The following is a 22771-nucleotide window of genomic DNA, read 5'->3' as shown; positions in this document are numbered from 1 at the left end:
ATGCAGAGTGGATTTGCTGCTTGGCTACTGGACACCATTAGCTCCAGAGGGATCGAACACAGGCCCAGCCGTGGAGTCCGGTCCCGGAGCCGCGCCGCCGACCCCCTTGCAGATGCTGAAGCGTGAAGAGGTCCGGAAACCGGCGGCTGAAGACTCCTCAGTCTTCATAAGGTAGCGCACAGCACTGCAGCTGTGCGCCATTTTCCTCTCAGCACACTTCACTGGGCAGTCACTGAGGGTGCAGAGCGCTGGGGGGGGGCGCTCTGAGAGGCAAATATAAACCTTATACAAGGCTAAAAATACCTCACATATAGCCCATAGGGGCTATATGGAGATATTTAACCCCTGCCTGACTGGAAAAATAGCGGGAGAAGAACCCGCCGAAAAAGGGGCGGGGCCTATCTCCTCAGCACACGGCGCCATTTTCTGTCACAGCTCCGCTGGTCAGAACGGCTCCCAGGTCTCTCCCCTGCACTGCACTACAGAAACAGGGTAAAACAGAGAGGGGGGGCACATTAATGGCTATATATATATATATATTAAAGCAGCTATAAGGGAGCACTTAATATAAGGATATCCCTTGTATATATAGCGCTTTGTGGTGTGTGCTGGCAGACTCTCCCTCTGTCTCCCCAAAAGGGCTAGTGGGTCCTGTCTTCATTAGAGCATTCCCTGTGAGTTTGCGGTGTGTGTCGGTACGTGGTGTCGACATGTATGAGGACGATATTGGTGTGGAGGCGGAGCAATTGCCAAATATGCAGATGTCACCCCCCAGGGGGTCGACACCAGAATGGATGCCTTTATTTGTGGAATTACGTGATGGTTTATCTTCCCTTAAACAGTCAGTTGAGGACATGAGGCGGCCGGACAATCAATTAATGCCTGTCCAGGCGCCTCAAACACCGTCAGGGGCTGTAAAACGCCCTTTGCCTCAGTCGGTCGACACAGACCCAGACACGGGCACTGATTCCAGTGACGACGGTAGAAATTCAAACGTATTTTCCAGTAGGGCCACACGTTATATGATTTTGGCAATGAAGGAGACGTTACATTTAGCTGATACTACAGATACCGTAAAACAGGGTATTATGTATGGTGTGAAAAAACTACAAACAGTTTTTCCTGAATCAGAAGAATTAAATGACGTGTGTGATGAAGCGTGGGTTGCTCCTGATAAAAAGTTGATAATTTCAAAAAAGTTATTGGCATTATACCCTTTCCCGCCAGAGGTTAGGGCGCGCTGGGAAACACCCCCTAAGGTGGACAAGGCGCTCACACGCTTATCCAAACAAGTGGCGTTACCCTCTCCTGAGACGGCCGCACTTAAGGATCCATCAGATAGAAAGATGGAAGTTATTCAAAAGAATATATACACACATGCAGGTGTTATACTACGACCAGCTATAGCAACTGCCTGGATGTGCAGTGCTGGAGTAGTTTGGTCAGAATCCCTGATTGAAAATATTGATACCCTAGATAGGGACAATGTTTTACTGTCGTTAGAACAAATAAAGGATGCATTTATCTATATGCGTGATGCACAGAGGGATATTTGCACACTGGCATCTCGGGTGAGTGCTATGTCCATTTCAGCCAGAAGAGCCTTATGGACACGACAGTGGACAGGCGATGCGGATTCAAAACGTCACATGGAGGTTTTGCCGTATAAAGGGGAGGAGTTATTTGGAGTTGGTCTATCAGACTTGGTGGCCACGGCTACTGCCGGGAAATCCACTTTTTTACCTCAAGTCACTCCCCAACAGAGAAAGGCACCGACCTTTCAACCGCAGCCTTTTCGCTCCTACAAAAATAAGAGAGCAAAGGGCTTGTCGTACCTGCCACGAGGCAGAGGAAGAGGGAAGAGACACCAACAGGCAGCTCCTTCCCAGGAACAGAAGCCCTCCCCGGCTCCTGCAAAAACCTCAGCATGACGCTGGGGCCTCTCAAGCGGACTCGGGGACAGTGGGGGGCCGTCTCAAAAATTACAGCGCGCAGTGGGCTCACTCGCAGGTAGACCCCTGGATCCTGCAGATAATATCTCAGGGGTACAGGTTGGAATTAGAGACGGATCCTCCTCATCGTTTCCTGAAGTCTGCCTTACCAACCGTCTCTTCCGAAAGGGAGAGGGTGTTGGAAGCCATTCACAAGCTGTACGCTCAGCAGGTGATAGTCAAAGTACCCCTATTACAACAAGGAAAGGGGTATTATTCCACTCTATTTGTGGTACCGAAGCCGGATGGCTCGGTAAGGCCTATTCTAAATCTGAAGTCCTTGAACCTCTACATAAAAAAGTTCAAGTTCAAGATGGAGTCACTCAGAGCAGTGATAGCGAACCTGGAAGAAGGGGACTTTATGGTATCCTTGGACATCAAGGATGCGTATCTACACGTTCCGATTTACCCCGCACACCAGGGGTACCTCAGGTTCATTGTTCAAAACTGTCACTATCAGTTTCAGACGCTGCCGTTCGGATTGTCCACGGCGCCTCGGGTCTTTACCAAGGTAATGGCCGAGATGATGATTCTTCTTCGAAGAAAAGGCGTATTAGTTATCCCATACTTGGACGATCTCCTAATAAGGGCAAGGTCCAGAGAACAGCTGGAGACAGCTTTAGCACTATCTCAAGAGGTGCTAAGACAACACGGGTGGATTCTGAATATTCCAAAATCCCATTTAATCCCGACAACTCGTCTGCTGTTCCTAGGAATGATTCTGGACACGGTTCAGAAAAAGGTTTTCCTTCCAGAGGAAAAAGCCAAGGAGTTATCCGATCTGGTCAGGAACCTCCTAAAACCAGGAAAAGTGTCAGTACATCAATGCACAAGAGTCCTGGGAAAAATGGTGGCTTCTTACGAAGCAATTCCATTCGGCAGATTCCATGCAAGAATATTCCAAAGGGATCTGTTGGACAAATGGTCAGGGTCGCATCTGCAGATGCACCTGCGAATAACCCTGTCACCAAAGACAAGGGTGTCACTTCTGTGGTGGTTGCAGAAGGCTCACCTATTAGAAGGCCGCAGATTCGGCATTCAGGATTGGATCCTGGTGACCACGGACGCCAGCCTGAGAGGCTGGGGAGCAGTCACACAAGGAAGAAACTTCCAGGGAGTATGGACGAGTCTGGAAAAGTCTCTTCACATAAACATTCTGGAACTAAGAGCAATCTACAATGCTCTAAGCCAGGCGGAACTTCTCCTGCAAGGAAAGCCGGTGTTGATTCAGTCGGACAACATCACGGCGGTCGCCCATGTAAACAGGCAGGGCGGCACAAGAAGCAGGAGTGCAATGGCAGAAGCTGCCAAGATTCTTCGCTGGGCGGAGAATCACGTGATAGCACTGTCAGCAGTGTTCATCCCGGGCGTGGACAACTGGGAAGCAGACTTCCTCAGCAGACACGATCTTCATCCGGGAGAGTGGGGTCTACATCCAGAAGTCTTCAACATGTTAATAGACCGTTGGGAAAGACCAATTGTAGACATGATGGCGTCTCGCCTCAACAAGAAACTGGACAAATATTGCGCCAGGTCAAGAGATCCACAGGCAATAGCTGTGGACGCACTGGTAACTCCTTGGGTGTACCAGTCAGTGTATGTGTTTCCTCCTCTGCCGCTCATACCAAAGGTATTGAAGATCATACGGCAAAGAAGAGTAAGAACAATACTAGTGGTTCCGGATTGGCCGAGAAGGACTTGGTATCCGGAACTTCAAGAGATGCTCACGGACGAACCGTGGCCTCTACCTCTGAGAAGGGACCTGCTACAGCAGGGTCCCTGTCTTTTTCAAGACTTACCGCGGCTGCGTTTGACGGCATGGCGGTTGAACGCCAGATCCTAAAAGGGAAAGGCATTCCAGAAGAAGTCATTCCTACCTTGATTAAGGCACGGAAGGAAGTCACCGTGAAACATTATCACCGCATTTGGCGAAAATATGTAGCGTGGTGCGAGGATCGGAGGGTTCCGACGGAGGAATTCCAACTGGGTCGTTTCCTACATTTCCTGCAATCAGGATTATCTATGGGTCTCAAATTGGGATCCATTAAGGTTCAAATTTCGGCCCTGTCAATATTCTTCCAAAAAGAATTGGCCTCTGTCCCTGAGGTCCAGACTTTTGTCAAGGGAGTACTGCATATACAGCCTCCTGTGGTGCCTCCGGTGGCACCGTGGGATCTAAATGTAGTTTTAGATTTCCTCAAATCCCATTGGTTTGAACCATTGAAAAAGGTGGATTTGAAATATCTCACATTGAAAGTGACTATGTTACTAGCCCTGGCCTCTGCCAGGAGAGTATCTGAATTGGCGGCTTTATCTTATAAAAGTCCTTATCTAATCTTCCATTCGGATAGGGCAGAACTGCGGACTCGTCCGCATTTTCTCCCTAAAGTGGTATCAGCATTTCATCTGAACCAACCTATTGTGGTGCCTGCGGCCACTAGCGACTTGGAGGACTCCAAGTTGTTGGACGTTGTCAGAGCCTTAAAAATATACATTGCAAGGACGGCTGGAGTCAGAAAATCTGACTCGCTGTTTATATTGTATGCACCCAACAAGTTGGGCGCACCTGCTTCTAAGCAGTCGATTGCTCGTTGGATTTGTAACACAATTCAACTTGCACATTCTGTGGCAGGCCTGCCACAGCCTAAAACTGTAAAAGCCCACTCCACAAGGAAGGTGGGCTCATCTTGGGCGGCTGCCCGAGGGGTCTCGGCATTACAACTCTGCCGAGCAGCTACGTGGTCGGGGGAGAACACGTTTGTAAAATTTTACAAATTTGATACCCTGGCAAAGGAGGACCTGGAGTTCTCTCATTCGGTGCTGCAGAGTCATCCGCACTCTCCCGCCCGTTTGGGAGCTTTGGTATAATCCCCATGGTCCTTTCAGGAACCCCAGCATCCACTTAGGACGATAGAGAAAATAAGAATTTACTTACCGATAATTCTATTTCTCGGAGTCCGTAGTGGATGCTGGGCGCCCATCCCAAGTGCGGATTATCTGCAATACTTGTACATAGTTATTGTTAACTAATTCGGGTTATTGTTAAGGAGCCATCTTTAAGAGGCCCTTTCTGTTGTCATACTGTTAACTGGGTTTAGATCACAAGTTGTACGGTGTGATTGGTGTGGCTGGTATGAGTCTTACCCGGGATTCAAAATGCCTCCCTTATTGTGTATGCTCGTCCGGGCACAGTACCTAACTGGAGTCTGGAGGAGGGTCATAGGGGGAGGAGCCAGTGCACACCACCTGACCTAGTAAAGCTTTACTTTTTTGTGCCCTGTCTCCTGCGGAGCCGCTATTCCCCATGGTCCTTTCAGGAACCCCAGCATCCACTACGGACTCCGAGAAATAGAATTATCGGTAAGTAAATTCTTATTTTTTTTATATAGAGTTAGCATCAATTTTGACTAGTGCTTTATCAAAGAGAGTTTGTATACTTTCCAGGTTTTTTTTAAATCAAATGTATAATAATTTTAGAAAATTCCTATGCCATTTCCGTAGTGGAGGGGTGGCTAGGGGATACATCTTCAAATGGAGAATTGGCAGAGGGAGGAGGATAGGATTTCCCTGCGGCTTTAGTGGTCCTGCTCATACTGGGTGTTAGCAGAAGGAGTTGATGAATTATTAGCCGTGTGCTTATGGATGTATTTGTCCAGACCACGCCCCTCGGAACACAGTTTTGAGTTTAGGGATGGGGCGATGGGAGAAGTTGTACAACAGAAATAATTACTCATTCTATAGCAGTATAGCTATGTAGCAAAGGGGGTAATGAAAAGATAGGAAGCTACTCAAAGAAGGTATAGCATTACAGTGTTACAGATAATACAATGCCCAAGGAGGAAATGAGCAAATATAAAGCTTAAACAAGTATCAGAAAAAGGAACTAAGCTTAATATAATAACCAGCACAATAAATGTCTCCCTAAGCTGTGTAGATGAAGGGGAGCACAAAGTGAGTAAGCCATTAAACAGGCAGATGGTTAAGAATTTGATGCCTGCTGGAGGGAGCGGAGCAAAAAAGCAGCCATACTGGATGGCCCGCCCACCGGAAGTTTTTTTATATAGCGTAGCATACCATTGCGCTTTACAATTGGAACAAAAAAAAAACAGAACAAAGCTGGGTAATCACAGTCATAGGTAGAAAGGAATGAAATAAAAGGTGCCTTGAACTTTGCACCAGCTTAGAACTGCCAGTCTTGTTCTATATTGTTAATGGGACCAGTATTTCACCTCCATGATGCACATCAGAGAAGATAATTTCTAAGAGAAATTCCAGCATTGTATAAAAAAAGCTTCACACACACTAAACTACCACATAATGAAGACAGTCCTGATGTCCACTCAGTCGCACTAAATGATTAATTTAAGTAATAAATTAGGGTAAAAAACTGAAATGTTATTTTCATTGCAAGGGATATTACTAAATGATAGGGGTCGAACTTGTGTACAGTAGTCCTCTGGAGATCTGCTACCCTTGTCTCACACATACTGTAGGTGCACTTCAAGTCTATACAGGCTTTCCTAATAGTGGATTGTGCGCTTTTAAGTGAGCTGGGTGAACAGACATATTTTATGGGGTACATTAAGAGTGCTTTGTAAAGGGCGCATTTGAAAAGAGATGTAAGCTAGTTATAGGGGCGGGTTAAGAGAGGAGAGGGCCAGTATGCAGGCCCCATCCTCTCTGGGGGTGGTCTTCAGTTTGCCGGCTGTTGGGATCTCGGCACACAGTATACCGGCGCCGGAATCCCGACACCTGGCATACCGACACCTTTTCTCCCTCTTGGGGGTCCACGACCCCCCTGGAGGGAGACTAGATAGCGTGGCGTGCTACCGCAGTGTGGCGAGCCTGCAAGGGGCTCATTTGCGCTTGCCCAGCTGTCGGTATGCCGGCGGTCGGGATTCCGGTGCTGGTATGCTGGCCACCGGGAGCCCGGCCACCCGCATATCATACTACACCCCTCTCTGGTACTCTACGCATGTGCAAGTAACAAAGGTTACACAACTGACATGTTTGATCTTGGCATATACTGATCTAATTATGTTTGTGGAGTCTGAGGAATGTGAGACTCTAAAGATAATCTCGTGCAGATTCACCATAGCCATCTGGTAGTCACTTTAAGAACTTTCCACTCAAAACCGCCAGATAACTAACAAGCTTCTTTAATTAAGCTGTGCGTTCTACCGCCAACATGGAATGGTCTTCATTTTATTCCCTAGCTGCCAACTACATGGCACTCGTCAGAGTCCTGGTACCTGAGGCACCTAGCCATCAGGCACTGCATACAAGTGACTGAATTGGGACAATTTGCCAATATTGCTGCTGATGGCTATGGGACTGATTTGGAGTTGCACGCTGTTTTAGCGTCTTTTGCCAGAGTAGCGTCTGCAACTTTATGCTAATGCTAGAACACACTCTTTCCCTGGTGTACAACTGTGCATCTGAATGTGCGCATCTCCTTTACCCTTATGTGCCGATATGGGAGTCTGGCAGATCTCGTGAGGGTGGCGTTTTTCTGTCTGGAATAAAGCAACGTTCTAATAGTGCGGATGTACAGACTTCCCTCTATGTGTTTCTATTAACGGAGTGTGTCGGAATATATGTTTGGGAACTGTTCCAATTTCAAGGTTATTTTTCAAGTAATAAAAAAAAAATGGATTTCTTAGGTGTTCCAAAAAACACTCTGTTCAATTAAAATAACAAATTATATATATATATATATATATATATTTATTTATATTCCAGTTGACCTTTGACAGACAGTAGTTCAGAAAGAGAGCATTACTAAACAAAAGGCCAAACGAAATAAGCTGGAGTACACTAAGCACAAAGGAATTTAAAATGGTATAAACAGTAGAATAAGATGATCACGCCTATTTACTAATGACGTGCAAATATGCATAAAGTGCAGTAACCCACCAGCAACAATCAGGCATAAGCTTCATCAGTCTAATGCAGTGATGGCTAACCTTGACACTCCAGCTGTTGTTGAACTACACATCCCAGCATGCCCTGCATCAGTTTTAGCATGGCCAAATAACAAAACTGTAACAGGGCATGCTGGGCTATGTAGTTCAACAGCTGGAGTGTCAAGGTTAGCCATCACTGGTCTAATGCAAGCCTGTGTCTGATTGGCTGAGCTAGATTTCTACACGTTTTTGTAAATTAACCCTTTTGTCTGATCTCTGCTTTAATTAATAAGATATCTCCCTTGACATTGTTGTTAGAGAGTGGTGATACTATCTGTCATAATAGCTCAACTTCAACTTTATTGTAAAGGAGTGTTCATCTGTATTTATATATAATAACTCAGTGGCGTAACTAGAAATTTTTCTCCCCCAAGCCAAAAAATTCTTCGGCGCCCCCCCCCCCCCCCCTCCTTCATGCTACATAATTGGGAGCAAGAAAGGGATAAATATGCGCGCGCCTAAGGCGCGCGCGTCAAAATAAGGGGTGTGGTTTCGTTGGAATGGGCGTGGTTTCGCATAAAGGGGCGTGGCATTGCAGGAAAAGACTACCTTATACCCCAGTTCTGCAACCTGCACGCCCATACGTTGGCCACCACAGGAAAGAAAAATAATCCTGATTCATGCCCCTTACATTATTTGTCATTTTTCCTCATTATAGTAATGCCCAGTATACATTATGCCACATACTGCAATGCCCTTAGACATTATTCCACACACAATAATGCACGACACAATATGCACACACTGTAATGCCCCCGACACATTATGCCACACACCGTAATGCCCGTGACACATTATGCCACACACCGTAATGCCTGTGACACATTATGGCAGGAATCGCAATGCCCGTTATACATTATGCTACACACTGCAATGCCCCTGATACATTATAGCACATACAATGTCTGTGACACATTATGACACACACCACAATGTCCGTGATACATTATACCACAATGCCCGTGATATAGTATACCATACACCGTAATGCCTGTGACACATACCGCAATGCCCTGCCCGTTACACCCTATGCCACACACCGCAATGCCCGTTATGTATTATGCCACACTGCAATGACCCTGAGACATTATACCACATACCACAATGCCCGTGATATAGTATACCACACACCGTAATGCCTGACACATTATGACACACACCGCAATGTCCGTGATACATTATGCCACACACTGCAATGACCCTGAGACATTATACCACATATCACAATGCCCGCGATATAGTATACCATACACCGTAATGCCTGTGACACATAATGACACACACCGCAATGTCCGTGATACATTATGCCACACACCGTAATGCCCATTACACATTAAGTCCTACAGTAAGGCTTCTAATTACTTTTCAATTACCTGCTCGTTGTCAGGGGTTTCATGCACTGGGTGTCATGCTCGTTGCCAGGGGTTTCATGCTCTTGGTTCCATGCACGGTGCCAGGGGTTTTCATGCTCAGGGTGTCATGCTCGTTGCCAGGGGTTTCATGCACTGGGTGTCATGCTCGTTGCCAGGTGTTTCATGCACTGTGTGTCATGCTCGTTGCCAGGTGTTTCATGCACTGTGTGTCATGCTCGTTGCTAGGGCTGTGCTCCCAGTGCCACATATGTCCCCAGTGCCAGATATTCCCCCACGGTGCCAGGTACTCACATGCCCCAGTGCCAAATATAGCCCCCCCCCCCATGTGCCAGGTACACATATACCCCCCCAGTGCCACATATGCCCCCAGTGCCAAATATTCCCCCCCAGTGCCACATATGCCCCCAGTGCCAGATATGCCCCCAGTGCCATATATTCCCCCCCAGTGCCAAATATGCCCCCAGTGCCATATATTCCCCCCCAGTGCCAAATATGCCTCCAGTGCCAGATATGCCCCCCCCCCAGTGCCATATATGCCCCAAGTGCCAGATATCCCCCCCCCCACAGTGCCATATATGCCCCCGGTGCCAGATATTCCCCCCCTCAAGTGCCATATATGCCCCTAGTGCCATATATGCCCCCAGTGCCAGATAATGCCCCAGTGCCAGATATCCCCCCCTGCCAGATATTCCCCCCCCAGTGCCATATATGCCCCCAGTGCCAGATAATGCCCCAGTGCCAGATATCCCCCCCCCTGCCAGTTATTCCCCCCCAGTGTCATATATGCCCCCAGTGCCAGATAATGCCCCAGTGCCAGGTATCCCCCCCCTGCCAGTTATTCCCCCCCAGTGTCATATATGCCCCAAGTGCCAGATAATGCCCCAGTGCCAGATATCCCCCCCCTGCCAGATATTCCCCCTCAGTGCCATATATGCCCCCAGTGCCAGATAATGCCCCAGTTCCAGATACCCCCCCCCCCCTGCCAGTTATTCCCCCCCAGTGCCAGATAATGCCCCAGTGCCAGATATCCCCCCCCTGCCAGTTATTCCCCCTAGTGCCAGACATCCACCCCCCCCGCCAGATATTCCCCCCCAGTGCCAGATAATGCCCCAGTGCCAGATATCCCCCCCCCAGTGCCATATATGCCCCCAGTGCCAGACAATGCCCCAGTGCCAGATATCCCTCCCCTGCCAGTTATTCCCCCCAGTGCCAGATATTCCCCCCAGTGCCAGATATCACCCCCCCCCCCCCCCGCCGCTTTTTGGAGGGACACGGAGGGTACAGCCTCTCCTGTGTCCCTCCTGCTGCATCATCTCCGGCGGCCGCGGGTCTAATAGGGGGAAGTGCCGGTTCGTGAGCCAATTAGAGCTCACGGACGGCACTTCTCCCTATCAGACCCGCGGCCGCCGGAGATGATGCAGCAGGAGGGACACAGGAGAGGCTGTACCCTCCGTGTCCCTCCAACAAGCGGCGGAGGGAAGGAGAAAGCAGACTGACATGCGGACGCTCATCCGCATGTCAGTCTGCTGTAAATCAGTGGCGCCCCCGCAGCCCTCGCCCCCAAGCCACCGCGAGGACTGCGGGGGCAGTAGTTACGCCACTGTAATAACTACATAAACATATGAGGTGGAAAGAAGCTCACTGGGCAAGGGCAGAAGCCAAAAGCTAATTGAGGTGCGAGGGAATTAAAACATCAATCTCTAGATTATTGTTACATTTATAAACATGAATAAATGCTGCCAATTTGTGTCACGCTCTTGCATTGATAGAAACCACACTGTACATACACTTACAGTGTCCCCGGGACCGGGCTCTGTGACAAGAGGCCATACAGGCGATGAGAAAGAAGTAATCCAATACACAGTGTACTTCTGGGATTACATCCATCTGCCTATTGGTTAATGCGGTTACTCCAGCCCACCAGAGAAAGAGCACAAAATCCCTCTCGGCTGGGATTGCAGTTACTGATATAGGCCCTCATTCCGAGTTGATTGCTAGCTGCTTTCGCAGCGCGGCGATTAGGTGAAAAAGCTGCATTTCTGCGCATGCGTACCGGCCGCAATACGCACGCGCGAAGTACCTTCACACAAAACTATGCAGTTTTACACAAGGTCGAGCGACGCTTTTCTGTCGCTCTGTTGATCGGTAGTGATTGACAGGAAGTGGGTGTTTCTGGGTGGTAACTGGCCGTTTTCCAGGAGTGTGCTAAAAAACGCAAGCGTGTCAGGCTAAAATGCAGGAGTGCCTGGGGAAACGGGGGAGTGGCTGGCCGAACGCAGGGTGTGTTTGTGACGTCAAAGCAGGAACTAAACTGACTGAGGTAGGGAGTAGGTCTGGAGCTGCTCAGAAACTGCATGAAAATTTTTACGAGCAGTTCTGCTAACCTTTCGGTCGCACTTCTGCTAAACTAAGCTACACTCCCAGAGGGAGGCGGCCTAGCGTGTGCACTGCTGCTAAAAGCAGCTAGCGAGCGATCAACTCGGAATGAGGGCCATAGACCAATAGCAACTGTTCTATATTTTAGTGAGGAATGTGGATTAGGAACAATATGGGGCAGATGTATGAAGCCAGGAGACGTGATAAAGCAGTGATAAGTGCAAGGTAATAACGCACCAGCCAGTCAGCTCTTGTCATTTTTCAAATCCGTAATGATTGGCTTGTGCGTTATCTCCTTGTACTTATCACTGGTTTATCACTTCTTTATCAATTCTCCAGGTTAACACATCTGCCCACATGAGCTATCCATAGCTTTCTCTTTTTAACCCCAAAACCACTTGTTGCTCTTTCTTCATATCTGCCCTCTTTTAGGGTCTCTTGTACAGCTCTGAATTATGCACTCCTTCGAATTGTCTTCAATTGGTGTCTGTAATTTATAGTAACATTCTCATGCTATGCACAGTGAGCTGTTTATGGTGTTTATCTGTGAATTATAACTTGTGTTTTACACAAAATGTGCCTATAAATGAAAAATTGGATATTTGGCTTTGCATTAGTTTGCTGGTCACACTAAGTAGGTCATTGTTTACTGGGGCTGGTTTACTAAAAAAAAAGTGCAAAAGTGAAGTAACAAATTTACCTACTGCTTCTGTGACTTCACATGTAATTTATTTGCAAACAGATCCCATGATTGTATAGCACTGGATGGTTGTGGCATACGTGACCGGCGGTCTCAGCATACGGTCGCTAGTATCCCGGCAGCAGAATGCCGGTGGGGGTCGAGTGCAACAAGCCCCTTGCGGGCTCGGTGGCATTCTATTCCCACTCTATGGGTGTGGGAATAGTCCCTGTTGGTTGGCATGCAGACCGTCAGGATCGTGAGGGGGTGGGATGTAGGGGGAGGTATTGTGAGACCGCTGGATAATATATTGGTGAGGTAAAAAGGGTCAATAATTCCAATTTGATCCACCTACAGTAGTACAAGTTAGACTGATGGAAGTGAATGTCTGGTTGTGTACTACGTGTCAAGCTGTGTACACACTATACAATATATTGGGCAATCTCACCATCCGCAATGGATCGCAATGAAAATCTGATAGTGTGTACCCCTGATTCATCCTTTGATGAACTGTATGGCTGCATTTTCCCACCTGATGTGCTGCACGCTAGATTGGACAATGCAACGTACAATGCAGTGCGGTAATATTAATCCTGTAACTATACATTGTGTCATCATACAGCAGAATGTGTATTCTGTATGTGCACCATAGCAAGATTGCCAGGCTATTCAAGACTGTACCCAGTTTTAGACGATCATTATTTTTATTATGATAGATATGTAAGGCAACACAGCTTCCAGCAGTGCCAGTCAGTAGTTACTTAGGACATACATAAAAACACAGATATACAAGGAAGACAAATAAATACAGACATGGAAACAAAGGGTAGGGAGAGCCCTGCTCAAGAAATTACATTCTAATAGCAAGAAAGCACAGCTGAAATAAAAGAGGAGCAACTGTGGCTAGTGAGACAGGTGCGAGTGTGCATTAGTATGGGTAGGGTAGCTGGGCTTAGGGTAAACTCTAATAGACAGGTCTTCAGAGAGTGTGCAAAGATGTGAATGCTCTAGTATGGGTAGGGTAGCTGGGCTTAGGGTAAACTCTAATAGACAGGTTTTCAGAGAGTGTGTAAAGATGTGAATGCTATGGGAAACTGATCGGGCGCTGTAAGAATTCCATCACTGGGTTGTGGCATGGGAGAAGTCTTACAGACGAGACTGAGAGGTGGTTACCGGAAGTTGGAAGGGAACAGGGTCAGATTTTATTTGGCTGGAGACAATAAAGTGAGGGTGGAGTGAGGACTGTAGGAGAAAGTGGACAGAGTGTACAGAATTTTGTCTTTGGCGTAGGAGGCAAAGCCATTGGCTGTGAGGGAGGATGCAGGTAGGCAGAAGATGGAAAAGTGGCAAAGGTGTTTAGAAGACAGGGTGGAGGATGTTTGCTTTGCCAGTGAAAGAGCAGTGCTGTAAGTGTAGAGGAATCACTTCTACTGTAGTAAGTCATGCCACAAAACAGATGATGATCTCCGCATATATTAAAAGGCAGCAGCATCGCCCCTCTACAGATGTGTCCTTCCTCATCTAGCTTCTGTACATAATGAGTCAGGGTACATCAGAGCCAGCAGTTCCTGTGCAGGTCTGCCAGCGCGAACAAGACGCACAAGTAGACTTTGGTGATTAAAATGATATGCGGCGTAACTATATTGTGTAATGTAGCATTTCATATGCAGATACAGCTTAAGTCGTACACAGAATATAGTCATACCACATATCATATTAATCAGCATTGTCTGCTTGTGCATTTTATTTACATAGTGATGCGAATAAGACGCCTTTTCAGATGGAAAAATGCACAAAAAGTAAACGTGCTCATGACTAGAAGGGCTGTTTAATGTGACTGCAGCAACAATGAGGGAGGACACATCTGTACATCCGCTATGGAGAAAAGTCGTCATCACTATCTGTGGACATTTGTGCCACCCATATCCTTTGCGCAAAAGATCCATCTGAAATCATAATATCTCTGCATACGCTCACCTCTGAACAGCCCGCAATCCCATCTACATACCCACGGCACTATCATCCATGACACTGCTCAGCTGCCACCCAGTTACATCCGTTTAGCAAGTGGAGATGCGACTGACTTCGCACAAATATAATGTATATCCGCAGAAACACTTGGACCCATGTGCAGTGAGAAAAATCGCGATGTGGATGCTGTGTGCGCCAATCTGAATCAGGCACTATGGTACTGATTCAGATTAGTATGTAAATCAGATGGTTTACGTACTAAGCCGATATTTGCGGGTCTACGCATGTACAAAACGGAATTGCTTGCAGCCCCCCTTAGCAGCAATAAGCGTTTGGGGGTGGAGTAGTGAGGGCGGCGACTAGGTCTATTTTACAAAACAGGGACAAGTCTAGATTTTCTTACTGGAAGAAAATGGACTTCATAGACCTGACTGATGAGAAAACTCCAGCTTACGCAGACTGGATGAGTGCTCGCACATCGGAAGCAGCACACGAATCGCAGATGCATGCAGGTGTCTGTTTCCTACTGCTGCATTTGCATTTCAATCGCATGGTATTGCTGTGTGGCTTCCTTGCGGCTGTGCAATAAATGAGAAATGTGAATACGACCCTAAGTGTGGTGGTCGGAGCTGCAATGTCTGTTGCTTAAGTGAATGTTTTGCTGTAGAACAAGGCAGCCTGATCAGTGCAGGGTAGGGTAGACATAGGAGAAAGTCATTTTAATTAATATGAGAAGTGGATCAGGTCATGGGTCTGTATTTAAGTGGTGCTGCGAATGTGTGGATTTGGAGTAATTCAGATCTGATTGCTGGGCTGCGCTTTTTGCAGTCCTGCGATCAGATAGTCGCTGCCTATAGGGGGAGTGTATTTTCGCTGTGCAAGTGTGCGTTCCTATGTTTTAGCAGAGCTGCTAAAAATCAGTTTGTGCAGTGTCTGCGCAGCCCAGGACTTACTCTTCCTGTGCGATAGAATCCTGCTGATCGGGGCCGGAGCTGACGTCAGACACCCTCCCTCAAAACCCTTGGTCACTCCCTGTAAACGGTCAGTTGCCACCCATAAACGACCTCTTCATGTCAATCACCTTGCATACACCCGTGCAAATGGATCCTTTGCACCATCCCGTTGCTGACCGGCGATGCCCGTTGTAGCTGTCCGACGCGCCTGCGCATCGCGGTGCATACGCATGAGCAGTTTGGACCTGATCGCCCGCTGTGCAAAAACGCACAGCAGCGATCAGATCTGAATTACCCCCTTGGTTGCAGAGGGGGTAATTCAGGCTGAAAAGAAGAATGTGGTCAGAAAACAAGAATGTTAAGTTGGAGAAAAGAAGAGATGATGCAGAAGTGGCCACACAAGTTCTTCATTGAGTGGAATGTGAAATCCACTGGGAGAGACCAAAGTAAGAAGTGAGCTAATATTAGAGACAGTGGGTTATTAATTATTAACTGGAAGGATCGCAGGCAGGTCAAAGGAGAAGGAATAAGTGATGCAGACAGTAAATTGTCAAGGAATTAAGAAATGGGGATATGGCTCCCTATGTCTGTAATGTAATGTATGCACCATGTAACATGTGCAAGGAAAAACCTGTCCGGCAGCAAGTCATACTGGGAGTTGTAGTTACACAATAGCTGCAGAATCACAAGTTACCAACCGGAGGTATAAGAAATATTTCCTAAGTTATTATACAGCCATAGTAGTGCAGTTCATCATTATCACATTCTCAGGAGTTAATGTTTCTCTGTGCTGAAGTCAGTAAATAGTGACTGACTCATTACAGTGGTTACTTTGATTATGGTTCTCAAACATACTTGCCTACCCTCCCGGAATGGCCGGGAGGCTCCCGAAAATCGGGTGACCCTCCCGGCCCCCCCGGAAGAGCAGGCAAGTCTCCCGATTACAGTGGTCCCCCCCTGCCCGGCTGCCCACTTAGCGAGTGAAGTGGGCGGTCCGGGCAGGCGATGACACGATTCTTGTTGAATCGCGTCATGCAAGCCACGCCCCCACTGTATAATGCCGGTAATTGCGGCATTGCACAGTGGGGGGCGTGGCTTGCATGACGCGATCCAGCAGCCACGCCCCGTCCCTCCTCTGGCCCCCCCTCATGTCCGCCTCCGGCGCGCCCCCCACCTCACATCAGCTCACTGCCCGGCGTGCCCGCCCCCCTGCTAAGCCGACTGGCTGCTCTCTCCCGGAGAGAGCAGCCCAAAAGTCAGCAACTATGTTCTCAAACCTTCAAGGCACCACAGCAGTCAAGGTATTAAGGATATCCATGGTTAGGCAAAGGTGACTTTAATTCATATCTTAGTCAGTTGATAATACCATCTGTGCACAAGCAGTGACATCCCTAAAACCTGGACTATTTGGGTGCCTAGAGGACCGCATTTGGGCATAGAGGAAAAGTAAATAAATGCTTAGAGAATTATGAGATTTCCTGCAAAACCAGCACACAGGAGGGTGTGAGAGCTGCAGGTCCGGCTGTGTGGGTAGAAGGTGAGAGCAGATATACTGTGATGTCTGCATCAGGAAATGGGAACATTTGGTATGTTTTGTGCTGTAACCAGTACTGTGGAACATTACCCATGAGTCTCAGCCAGCAACACAACACTGAATGCCATGCACAACTATGGGTCATAACTTGCTGATAACAGAATTTATTTCTGCCGTCATCAAATGTGCCCTCATGGATCTAGCCCATACCTCCCAACTGTCCCGATTTTCGCGGGACTGTCCCGCAGTCTTACCCGCGGGCCGCAGCGTCCTGCACTGGGGGGGGGGTTTGTCAGTTGGGAGCCTCCTGTCACAGCTGCTCTGCTTAGCAGACGTCTGTTCAGTGGAGACAGGGGGACTGCCCCCTCACTGACAACAACAGGGGTGTGGCTATCGATCTGCCGTGAAGCCATGCCCCCTTTTTCATAGGCTATGCCCCCTTTTCAGGCGCGCGCAGAGGTCCATCTTCGTTGATTTCAAATGTTGGGAGGTATGATCTAGCCGCAAAACACCATGCAGCGGGAGATGCCTGTCACTAGTGACTGACAGATCCGGTGCAACTCCACTAATGGGCCTAATTCAGACCTGATCGCTAGCAGGCGATCAGATAGTCGCCGCCTACAGGCGGAGGGGGTAATCGCTGTGCAGGTGTGTGATCGCTTGTGCAGGAGAGCTGACAAACAGAAGTTTGTGCAGTCCTTGCACAGCCCAGGACTTACTCTTCTGCTGCGATGATCGGGGCCGGAATCCTCCCTCCAAACACCTGGACACTCCTGCGTTTTCCCAGACACTCCTCTAAAACGGTCAGTTGCCACCCACAAACAGCTGTCAGTCACCTTGCGATCACCTGTGCGATCGCATTTTTCGCACCATCCCGACGCTAAATGGTGCTCCACGTCGCTGCGGATCATTGCCCCTGTGCATTGCGGTGCATACGTATGCGCAGTACAGACCTGATCGCCTGCTGAGCAAAAACGCACAACAGCAATCAGGTCTGAATTAAGCTCAATGGGGGTAATTCCAAGTTGATCGCAGCAGGAAATTTTTTAGCAGTTGGGCAAAACCATGTGCACTGCAGGGGAGGCAGATATAACATGTGCAGAAAGAGTTAGATTTGGGTGGGTTATTTAGTTTCTGTGCAGGGTAAATACCGGCTGCTTTATTTTTACACTGCAAATTAGATTGCAGATTGAACACACCACACCCAAATCTAACTCTCTCTGTACATGTTATATCTGCCCCCCCCCCCCCTGCAGTGCACATGGTTTTGCCCAACTGCTAACAAAATTCCTGCTGCGATCAACTTGGAATTACCCCCAATGTACGCACATTCAGAGACTCATTTTATTTTAGTGTAGATCTATAGTACGAATACCATGTTGCATCTGGTAGATACAAAAAGATGCCCGATGCTAGCATAATCTAACGGTACCTGGCATGCCAAGAGGGGCTGTTTTTGTCGCGACTGCAGTAAAGATATATGAGGACACATTTGCAGGAAGGGGTGGTCTTCAGTTTGCCGGCTGTCGGGCCCTGGCGCACAGTATACCAGCTCCGGAATCCCAACAGCCGGCATACCGACACCATTTCTCCCTCTTGGGGGTCCACGACTCCCCTGGAGGGAGAATAGATAGCGTGTGTAGCGCGCCACCGTTGCCGCAGCGAGCCCGCAAGGGGCTCATTTGCGCTCGCCACGCTGTTGGTATGCCGGCGGTCAGGATTCCAGCGCCGGTATGCTGTGCGCTGAGACCCCGACAGCCGGCATACCATACTACACCCGCAGGAAGTATTTACTCCGCTGAATGCAGCAATAAAATGGTGTTTTTTTACTACACTTACACCCATCACTGGTTCATAATGAAACTACATATCCCAGCATGACTTGACACAGTTTCAGGATGCCCTAAAACTAAACTGTGGCAGTGCATGCCATGCTGGGATGTGTAGTTCCACAGCAGCTGTAGGGCAGCATGTTGAATACCCCTGGTGTAGTGGGAGGACTTATACTGACAGCAAGTCTTGGCATGGGGGAAAGGTGGCAACATTTTCTCCACCTCCTAAAAGAGGTAATTCAGATGTTTCCAGGAATAACCAAATGCATACATAATGCTGTACATAGCAATTGTGGGAGGAAACATGCCAATGACTTGGTAACAAAGCAAAAATAATAAAGTTGTTTCTGAGTTTGCATAAGGGCTTATGCTCAGTTTTAGGACAGATTCCAGGAATACTTGTCCACTGAGCTGCTGCATATAAGCACGGCATGTATTATTACTGTGTTCCCCAGAGCACTACAACACAATCATGTCATGTCATGTTTACTCTACTCTATTATAAAACTCTTTATTGCCTTTCCAATGCACCCATAAATATCTCCCGACTATTTGTTGAAGCTGGAGTGGGCTGTCCCTATTGGGAAGGAGGGACAGAGCCTCAAACTAAGACTGCCCTGTCCAAATCAGGATAGTTGAGGAGGTAAGTTCGTCTTACAGAAATATTTACTTAAAAACATAAGCAATTAAAATTGGTGGTAAAAAGTGCATCTAATAATCCAAAGGCCAAACTTGTGGCCAGACATGAGTACAGATGGAAGGAATTGTGGGAGAAAACTGCACCCCATGGGGCCTCGAACATTCATTTGCACACATACGGATGCAGTCATCATCCCATCATTTTTACAGCTCTGTCTGATTGGATGTTGTCATCACCACACACTACATTCCAATATCAGTTGGTCAAAAACAACACAACTGGGGAAATGTAAAGGTGCTTTGAGCTGGAGGCATCCTGTCTCCTTTTAGAAAAGTGAGGGTGCATGGTTGCTAAAGTACTGTATGTCAACTGAAGGTAGATCTTAAGATACAGATGTGGTGTTCTTGTGGTAAGAAAGACATAGTCAGATGGTGTTAGTAATAATATAATATACTGTTTGAGTCTCACTGTGTGATCAATATGTGAAGGGATCCCCTTTTCAGTGGACTTAGCGATGTCCCGCAATGCAGATAACTGATGCCGGTTGGTCAGTGCAGTCTTCTCCTGAGATCACACGTGTGCCCAAAAGGTCAGGAGATGGTGTTTCCTATGGGTTTCAGCCTGTGGGGCAGCTAGCCCTGTGTGGTGATATGATGTGTGTGTGCTCGTGCTTGAGAGAGCTAAAGCACCAACCAATCAGTTCTTGTCACATTTCAAACACAGCTAAAGTCCCAACCAATCAGCTTCTAACTGTCATGTTAAAGGCTTTACCCAAGCTTTGATAAATCCTCCTCTACAAGGTGTAGCACAAAATCCTCAAGTGCGTCTCGATCTTCAAAGATCATAGGTTTCCTTCTTTTCGTACACCTAGATACACTTGTTGCATGCAGAGGTGTTTCCCTAGGGAAAGTTGCTGTGATTGCTCAAGCGTTTTTTTGTGTGTTTTTTTTAGCCGAAGTCGTGTCTGTGACTTAAGGCTAGGACCAGGACTTCCCCTGGTGTACAAGCGGGCCTCCGAGTGTGCAAGGACTAAGACGCCCGCTTCATGCGTCTTCAGATGCTACTATCAGGGGTGGTATTCATGTGACCGGAGGTCGGGTGACCGACAGTCACATGACCTCCTCCACCATCCCGACCGCTCACTATCCCGATGGTCGACCAACAGGGACTATTTCCACTCGTGGGTGTCCACGACACCCATAGAGTGGGAATAGAACCCGTGGCGACCGCAGGTCGCCACCGAGCCCGCAGCGTGGCAAGCACAGCGAGCCCGCAAGGGGTTTGCTGCACTCGCCCCTCCCCGCCGGGATCCCGGCGTTGGTATGCTGGCGGGATCCCAACGTCGGTAAGCTGACCGGCGGTCTCCTGACCGCCGGTCAGCCGTACTACACCCACTATCAGACGACACCAAAACTTACACCTGCCCAATGCTAGTTGCTTGTCCACCATCAGAGTATGGCCTACAGTGTTAGAAGATAAGCATCTCAGTATACAACCACTTTGGCATCACACCCACGACACTCCCATAACACACTATAGGGGATATGTACTAAGCAGTGATTAAAGTGGAGAAGTGAGCCAGTGGAGAAGTTGCCCATGACATACAATCAGCATTGACGTAACATTAATACAGGTTGAGTATCCCATATCCAAATATTCCGAAATACAGACTATTCCGAAATACGAAATTTTTTGAGTCTATGATAATGAAACCTTTGTTTTCTGATGGCTCACTGTACACAAACTTTGTTTAATACACGTTATTAAAAATATTGGCTAAAATGACCTTCAGGCTGTGTGTATAAGGTGTATATGAAACATAAATACATTCTGTGCTTAGACTTAGGTCCCATCACCATGATGTCTCATTATGGTATGCAATTATTCCAAAATACGGAAAAATCCGATATCCAAAATACTTCTGGTCCCAAGCATTTTGGATAAGGGATACTCAACCTGTAATTTGCATACTTTAAAAGTATACAGAGCAGCCGATTGGTTGCCATGGGCAACTTCTCCACTGGCTCACTTCTCCACTTTTATCACTGCTCAGTACATGTCCCCCTATAAGACACCTAGGGGTATATTTACTAAGGTCCCGATTTTGACCGAGATGCCGTTTTTTCATCAAAGTGTCATCTCTGTAATTTACTAAACTCAAATCACGGCAGGGATGAGGGCATTCGTAATATTTTGGAAGTCCTAGGAAAAAATCACGAATCAATACACCATCGGTCAAATACGCCTGCAATTTGCTAGAAATCGGGAATTTACTGAAAAGTGCAAAACACAAACACTGCCGACAATAGCCAAACACTGCCGTGATAAAATACAAATCGTGAAAAAGTGCTAAAAAAAACCAGACCTGCTTTTTTATCCCGTGTTTGTATAGGCATGCACGGATCCATGAGATCCGTGCATGTTTTTCAGTGGGAAGGGGGGGGAAATGTTCTACATTTTCAGAAAAAAAATTGCATGGGGTCCCCCCTCCTAAGGCAAACCAGCCTCGGGCTCTTTGAGCCGATCCTGGTTGCAGAAATATGGGGGAAAAATGGACAGGGGTTCCCCCATATTTAAGCAACCAGCATCGGGCTCTGCGCCTGGTCTTGGTTCCAAAAATACGGGTGACAAAAAGAGTAGGGGTCCCCCGTATTTTTGAAACCAGCACCGGGCTCCACTAGCTGGACAGATAATGCCACAGCCGGGGGTCACTTTTATACAGTGCCTTGCGGCCGTGGCATCAAATATCCAACTAGTCACCCCTGGCCGGGGTACCCTGGGGGAGTGGGGACCCCTTCAATCAAGGGGTCCCCCCCCCAGCCACCCAAGGGCCAGGGGTGAAGCCCGAGGCTGTCCCCCCCATCCAATAGGCTGCGGATGGGGGGCTGATAGCCTTTGTGAAAAGTGATTGATATTGTTTTTAGTAGCAGTACTACAAGGCCCAGCAAGCCTCCCCCGCAAGCTGGTACTTGGAGAACCACAAGTACCAGCATGCGGCGGAAAAATGGGCCCGCTGGTACCTGTAGTAGTACTACTACTAAAAAAATACCCCAAAAAAGACAATACACACACACCTTGAAAGTATAACTTTAATACATCCATCCACACCTCCATATACACATACTTAACTTATGTTCACACGCAGGTCGGTCCTCTTCTCCAGTAGAATCCATGGTGTACCTGTAGAAAAAATTATACTCACATAATCCAGTGTTTTCGGCTCCTCTGTAAATCCTTTTGTAATCCACGTACTTGAAAAAATAAAAAAACGGATACCCGACCACGAACTGAAAGGGGCCCCATGTTTTCACATGGGACCCCTTTCCCCGAATGCCAGAAACCCACTCTGACTGATGTCTAAGTGGGTTTCTTCAGCCAATCAGGGAGCGCCACGTTGTAGCACCCTCCAGATCGGCTGTGTGCTCCTGTACTGTCTGACAGGCGGCACATGGCAGT

General features: G+C 47.8%; 1 protein-coding gene across 4 annotated transcripts in view; it reads left to right on the top strand.

Moving 5' to 3' along the window:
- LOC134968988 (synaptotagmin-1-like) overlaps positions 1 to 22771 on the top strand; it is a 136480-nt gene that overhangs the window by 45945 nt on the left and 67764 nt on the right. Inside the window, exon 1 of one of the 4 annotated variants that reach the window (XM_063944682.1) lies at positions 17204 to 17333. The exons of the other annotated variants lie outside the window; for them this stretch is intronic. The gene's annotated coding sequence lies outside the window, so the exon portion shown is untranslated. Of the gene's footprint in view, positions 1 to 17203; positions 17334 to 22771 lie in introns of those variants that run through there. 4 annotated transcript variants of the gene reach the window in all.

The sequence above is a fragment of the Pseudophryne corroboree genome, chromosome 11, assembly GCF_028390025.1.
Source record: "Pseudophryne corroboree isolate aPseCor3 chromosome 11, aPseCor3.hap2, whole genome shotgun sequence".
Lineage (NCBI taxonomy): Eukaryota > Metazoa > Chordata > Amphibia > Anura > Myobatrachidae > Pseudophryne > Pseudophryne corroboree.
Note: the sequence above shows the minus strand (reverse complement) of the source record. Positions and strands in the feature narration are given on the sequence as shown.